Raw genomic sequence first — 7,135 nt, forward strand, 5'->3', positions numbered from 1 at the left:
GGGGTAAGCTTAGACCTCAAATCAGTGAATTTGTATGTTGTGGTGACTCTTTTTTTCTCAGAAGATTTCCTTTTCTTTTTGCTTGTCATATTCAATACAGCTTGAATTAATAAACTCATTTTATTAATTAGGTCAATTCTCAGGAAAGTTGGGAGAACAATTAACAATTGTTTTGTTTGGATACTGATAATATGTATCTTTCCAAGGGTACCATGAAAGCAATAATGCTATCACATATTCACTAGAAAATCTAATGCTGTTATTTTAACAGAATATAATTGCTTTACAATGTTGTCTTAGTTTCTGCTGTACAAGGTGAATCAACTATATGTATACATATATCCCCTCCCTTGAGCCTCTCTCCTCTGCAAAACCCGCCCCCACCCCTTACCATTCCACCCCTATAGGTCATCACAGAGCACCAGAACCTTTGTCTTGTAAGTTTTTTATTTACACAACTAGTTTTTAAGTTGCTTTAGGAATTACAGTATTACTGAAAACATGTTTTTAGAAAGCAAATACTGCTCAGATTTAGCTTATGTTCCCTACTGCTAAGTCACGTCAGTCGTGTCCAACTCTGTGCGACCCCATAGACGGCAGCCCACTAGGCTCCTCTGTCCCTGGGATTCTCCAGGCAAGAATACTGGAGTGGGTTGCCATTTCCTTCTCCAGTGCTTGAAAGTGAAAAGTGAGAGTGAAATCGTTCAGTTGTGCCCGACTCTTAGCGACCCCATGGACTGCAGCCTACCAGGCTCCTCCGAACACCTTTGTTTTTTTTTTTTTTTTGACTTGCCTTTCTTTATATTTTATGCCCACTTTAGAAATATTGTGCCCAGAGTTTAGTATTCCTGGGACTTCTGTAACTATTGGTGTATGAAGGGTAAGCAGGATTTGATAGGAAAAAATCCCATTAGATAAGCCCTTTCATCTAACACAGATTCATTCATTGAGTCTTGTGATGGGCCATCACCTAAAAAAAAGTGATGGCCTTTTTTTATTCCTACCCTTTGTCTTGGTGACCTTTATAGACACTGGGTTTCAGGAACACCAAGGGTTTCTGAAACATCCTGGCACATACTGGGATTCGATGAGCAGCCATGTCTGAATGAGCAAATAATCCTCAGAGCATAGGGGAAACAGTCCTGGTTCACAGCCTGGAGCAAAGACCAGTGGTGAGGAAAGTTTTCTAGTAGAGGCAGACTTGCCAAGGTCTAGTCGACTTGGTGATTTGCACGTGCTGCATTTTGGGCACTCTATTAATATCTGGAAATACACAATAAGGGCTGTTGGTTTATCATGACTACAGATAATGTACTGGGGTCATGAGGGCCACCTCTGGACCAGAGTTGCTCTCAATAGCTGTTTCTGAAATATGGTACTTTTTAAAATGTGGTACTGCAGATCTAACTTGTTTCTTGCTGGGTCTAGTGGCTTATGATAGGAGACCACAGGGAGGATGAGGTGTGAAAACAAGGGACCCTATTAGGGAACTTGACAAAAGCTGTATGCTTGTTTTTTTTTGAATACTGGGTTCCAATGGATTGATGCTACTGGTATTTGATGTTATTTTTTGGAGTAATGGTTAAGATGAGATAAAGAGTCATAAAGACATTTTCTAATTGTGGCTGTAGCACTAATCAGCTTTTCAGCCTTTGACCAATTACTGCTCTGATTCTCATTTGTCTTCTTTTTATTTATTGTGAAATTCTAGAGCACACACAAATGTATGTGTGTGCATTTATGTGCAGGTATCCTTTAAGGGCAGTGATAAAAACAGATACTTTGTTATTGGCATATTTGTTACCAAGCCAATAAGTACAACATGACTGTATCCTGGAAGATATGAAAAATTCACCAACTGTTATTCCATTTATAGTCAATGGACAGTAGGGTTCTTTTTAATGTATTGAGAAATGCTTGTGTATCTCTTGGTAGACATGCTGCGGACTTTCTCTGGTTGTATGTATAGTAGGAATTGTTCTAGGGTAGGGTATAAATATTTCAACTTTAGTGTTGAAACAGCCATACATTTTCAAAAAGGTTGTACCAATTTTACACAAATTATACTATCAGCACTACATGAAAGCAACATTTACGTTTAGTGTAGTAGCATATTTAAATTTTATTTTTAATCTTATTTTGTGCTTTCTGGTTGTTTGTTGTTTTGTCACTAAATCATGTCCAACTCTTCTGCAACCCCATGGATTGTAGCCTGCCAGGCTCCTCTGTCCATGGGATTTTCCAGGCAAGAATACCAGAGTGGGTTACCATTTCCTTCTCCAGGGGATCTTCCCAGACTAGGGATTGACTTCGAATCTTCTGCATCGGCAGGCAAGTTTTTTTACAACTGAGCCAACCAGGGAAGCCCTGTTTTCTTTCTTACATTTTTAAAAATAGCTCTCTCCTTCTTGCCCTTTTTTGGATTTATTTCTTTTTCCATTTTCTCTGCTCAAGTTGGGGTTTAATGGTCTTGTTTGTTTTCGTCTGTGGTTACGTTATAAATTTCAACTTGCCAAAGTCTAAAATTGATCACTATCCTTACACTCATGAATTAAACAGGGACTTAGAATTTCAGTCATTCATTCCTTCTATGAATTTATATGATATGCATTTAAATTACTTATATAATCACAAAATATCATAATCATTGTTGCCATCGTAATCTTTTTTGTAATTTTACATAGTGTTTACCCATCTGTTGACTACTTTGTTATTCCTTACCTCTTTTATCTCAGCCCTTCCATGTGGGATCACTTTTCTGAATGAGAGTCTCTTGGTGGCAAATTCGGTTTTTGTTTTTCTGAATGTTTATTTGTATACATTCTTGAAAGTTTTTGCTAGATGTAGAAGTTTATGTTCATATCGGGTTATTTTTCTCTAATGACGTTAAGGATCATCCCATAGTTGCTACTGAGAAGTCAGCTATGAGGCACGATTATTACTTCTTTGAAGGTAGTGTTTCTTTGAGCATATGTAAGGTGACTTGTTTGTGTTCTTTTACCACTTTCCTGTGATGTACTCAGTGTGAGTCTCTTGTTATCTATCTTGCTTGTGACTTGACTTCTCATCTGTGGTTTAGTACTTTTCATCAATTCTCAGATATTCCTTTCCATAATGTTTTTGTCCCACTTGCCCTCTCCTGTCTTTTTAGAAGTCTGATTAAGCAAGTGCTAGACTTTCTCACTGTATCCTATATGTCTCTTAATCTCTCTTTTTTATACTTTCCATTTCTTTGCCTCTAGCTAGACTTCTTTCTGGACAATCTTATGATTGTACCATTTCACTAATTCTTTACTTCTGCCTAATTTGCTGTTCTGGCCCTTCATTGAGTCTTTAATTTCAGTTTTTATATTTTTCATTTTTATGAGTTATATTTCTTTTTATTTTTCATTTTAATTTTTATGAGGCTGCAAGGTATTTTATTACTTGAAGGTTTTAAAATATAGTTCTCTAAAGGGCGTATTGCTTAAAATCAGTGTTTAATATTTTTTTATTAAAATATAGTTTTATATTCATTTCAGTTTTACAGCATAGTGATTCAATATTTTTACAGATTATACTGCATTAAAAATTGTTACAGGATGTGCTTATCCTTGTTGCTTATCTGTTTTATACATAGTAGTTTGGGTCTGTTCATTTCATACCCTCAATTTGTCCTTCCCCCTTTCCTCTCCACATTGGTAATCACTAATTTGTTTTCTGTACCTGTTAGTGTATTTCTGTTTTGCATATACATTTATTCTTTTTTTTTTTGTCTAAATTGCAGTGTAATTGATTTATAATGTGTTAGTTTCAGGTGTATAGCTAAGTGATTCAGTTATTCACATATCTATATCTGCATCTATATGTCTGTTTCAGATTCTTTTCTAAGTTATTATAAGATTGAATATAGTTCCTTGTGTATTTGGTTCTTTTTCAAGAGTGCTTACTCTTCAGTAAGTTTTGGAGCATCTTACACATATAGATTTTATATGTTTTTCCACCTATTCCAAAGTCTTACATCTTTCTTGAGTCCGAGTCTTTTTTTTCCCCCCTGTGGCTTCTCATTAAGGGAGTCATTTCTTGTGTGTTAGAGAGTTTTCATGATGATGTCATCTTTGGAATTTTTATCTTCAAGCTTCAGGCCTTCAGATCAAGGATAAGCAAACTATAGCCCATAGGCTGGACCTTGTGCAATATTTTTTAAAGATTTGTAAGATTTTATTGGGAGACAGCCACGCCTGTTTGTTCACTCACTGTCTGTTTGCTTCTGTGCTACAACTGCAGAGCTGAGCAGTTGCAACAGTGACCGGATCACCCACAATGCCTACAATATTTACTCGCTGGCCCTTCAGCTGGAATGGTTTGCCTACCTCTGTTCTAGGGTACAGTCAACCTGGCACCACTGTATACTGACTAGCTTGAGATTTACTGAACCATGTATATAGTGAGAATGTGGCTTGTCAACCCAAATGAGGTCATCTGGTGGTTTTGAATTCTCTGCCTAATGTTTTTGAGATTTGTCCATATTGTTATGTTTATGAGTAATTCTTTTCTTTTAATTGCCAGGTGGTTTTAAATCCTTAGGGGGAAGTTATTTTTCCCTTTCACTTAGCACTAAGGTTTGACACAGGCAATTGATTGGGCTGGCATCTGGGAGTGAAGGATGGGTGATTTCTTCTTTATCCTTATTTAAAAGATGTGGTCCTTTGAGATCCCACCCTTCAAGGAAAGAGTTTCTACTAGACTTCTCACCATGGGCTGGCCTTCAACTTTTTATCTGGTCCCTTAGGTCCTTGCTGTTGTGGTTGTTCAGTCGCTCAGTTGTCTGACTCTGTGATCCCATGGACTGTAGCACGCCAGACTTCTCTGTCTACTATCTCCCAAAGTTTGCTCAAACTAATGTCCATTGAGTCAGTGATGCCATCCAACCATCTCATCCTCTGCCGCCCCCTTCTCTTGCCCTCAGTCTTTCCCAGCAACAGGTCTTTTCCAATGAGCCAACTCTTCACATCAGGTGGCCAAAGTATTAGAACTACAGTTCAGCATCAATCCTTCCAATGAATATTGAGGATCGATTTCCTTTAGAATTGATTGGTTTGATCTCCTTGCTGTCCAAGGGACTCTCAAGAGTCTTCTCCAACACCATAGTTTGAAAGCATTGATTCTTCTGCACTCAGCCTTCTTTATGGTCCCTGAGGCTCTGGAAACCACTGCTCAAGCTTGCTTGGCTTAGCCAACACCCTCAAGGTGAAGGCCAATAGCTGGCCTCTCCAGTCCGCTTATCTGCCGAGGTTATGTATCTTCCTTTAGTCTTTGGCGTGAGTACCTTCTTGCTAGTTAATGGGCTGTGCTATGCTTAATCTCTCAGTCATATATGACTCTTTTCAACCCCACAGACTGTAGCCCACCAGGCTTCTCTGTCCATGGGGATTCTCCAGGCAAGAATACTGGAGTGGGTTGCCATTGCTAGTTAATGGAAGCAGTCAAAACAGTTTTCTTTTATCATATAAAAAGAGGATGGGTACATGTTGGTAGAAATAAGAGTTCTAGAAAGCAATAGCTTTCTAAAAAGTTTCTCTGAGTCATTATTTTAATATAAAGAGCAGAGCGCTTCCTTTAGGATTAGAACTTAATTTACAAATTAAATACTGTGCTGAAGGTTTTTTGTAAGATGAAGTGATAAACAGGAAGATACAGACCAACACAGGGAAAGCTCTGAGATTCTTAACAGTCACATTGCATATGATAACCTAATGGCATGACGGCAGCTGAAAGCAGGTGCAGTGGTATTTTCTGAATTTTTGGCTGAATGACAAGCTCTCTGACTGCCTATGGTCTGAGTCAACATGGACGGAAGTCCCATCAAAGCCTTTGATTGCTCTTCACGGGGGTCAAAAATCTCCTTGATGGGTGCCCCCTGCTGTTGTAGGAAGCATACAGCAGTTCTGGCTACTCAATGGTCTCTTGGAAAATATGCCCCAAAACAGCTTTTAAAATAGAATATTTATGCCCTGTCTTGGTGAACTGAAAAACCGTGAATCCCTTTGAGCTTTAAGCTATGATTAGGGTGTAGGATGCCTGGAAGACAGGGACCAAAAAGTCAGTCTCCTTGCCAGGTGAAATATGATACTACTTTTAAAAATAAGTGAATTTAATTTTTTTGGAAATGCTTTCAAAATTATATCCCTTCACTTAAGATACATTCTTGCCAGTTATACAAACCAATTGGGAATGATAGCTTTCTTGGGAAAGATAGCTTTCTTGGGAAAGCCTTCAGATGGCTGTTTCTCTAGCTTTATAAAGTAAAACACATACATGGTGCCTGCTATGTGCACCTGGTCCAAGGACACAGCAATGACAAGTAATGACAAAGTTACTGGGCTTACAGAAATCCACAGTAGCAGCTGAAAAGCAAAAAATCAAGGTGCATGTTTGGACAAAACCATCACAAGGGATTCAATGTGATCTTTAACTTTTTTTTTTTTGTATAAACCTAAGATAGTAAATGCCTACGCATTCTTTAGTGTAACTTTAGGAAGAGTTTACAGAAAATTATACTCTTCTTATAGCTAGAGTATAGCGTCAACTCAATGGAGCTCTGTAACTGGGAGAAGAGAGTGAGCCTGATCTATGGAATGCATGCCTGACAGTCAACATTGCCAAATGGACTGAACATTTGACCTTGGTTAAGACCTGCTTATTATAGCAACCATCTCATACTGGTAACCCTGACGTCTTGTTTAATTGCTCAGTCATGTCTGACTCTTTTGCAACCCCATAGACTGTGGCCCTCCAGGTTCCTCTGTTCATGGGATTTCCCAGGCAAGAATACTGAAGTGTGTTGCCATTTCCTTCTCAAGGGGATCTTCCTGACCCAGGGACCAAACCCATGTTTCCTGCATTCTATGTCTCCCGAGTTACAGGCAGATTCTTTACCACCGGGCCTGATTGTTGCTAAATTGGGCACAAGTGAGAGTTCCAGACTTCTAACTGGGAAGAATTTTCCGTGCTGGTTGTTCTCAAGGCAGGTTCTGAGGTTGTCCTTGAAGAGCCAGAATTTTTTTAGGATGGGACAGAGGAAGGATTCTGAAACCCTGTCTTACCCAGGAGGTTCTACAGTAATTTGGTTAATGAGTGGAGTGATGAATGAGAC

At 38.7% G+C, this 7,135-nt stretch overlaps 1 protein-coding gene across 1 annotated transcript in view; it reads right to left on the reverse strand.

The window, feature by feature from the left end:
• Positions 1–7,135, reverse strand: part of ABRAXAS1 (abraxas 1, BRCA1 A complex subunit) — a 257,244-nt gene that overhangs the window by 127,840 nt on the left and 122,269 nt on the right. The gene's annotated exons all lie outside the window — the stretch shown is intronic.

This window comes from Bubalus kerabau, chromosome 7 (genome assembly GCF_029407905.1).
Source record: "Bubalus kerabau isolate K-KA32 ecotype Philippines breed swamp buffalo chromosome 7, PCC_UOA_SB_1v2, whole genome shotgun sequence".
Taxonomy (NCBI): Eukaryota; Metazoa; Chordata; class Mammalia; order Artiodactyla; family Bovidae; genus Bubalus; species Bubalus kerabau.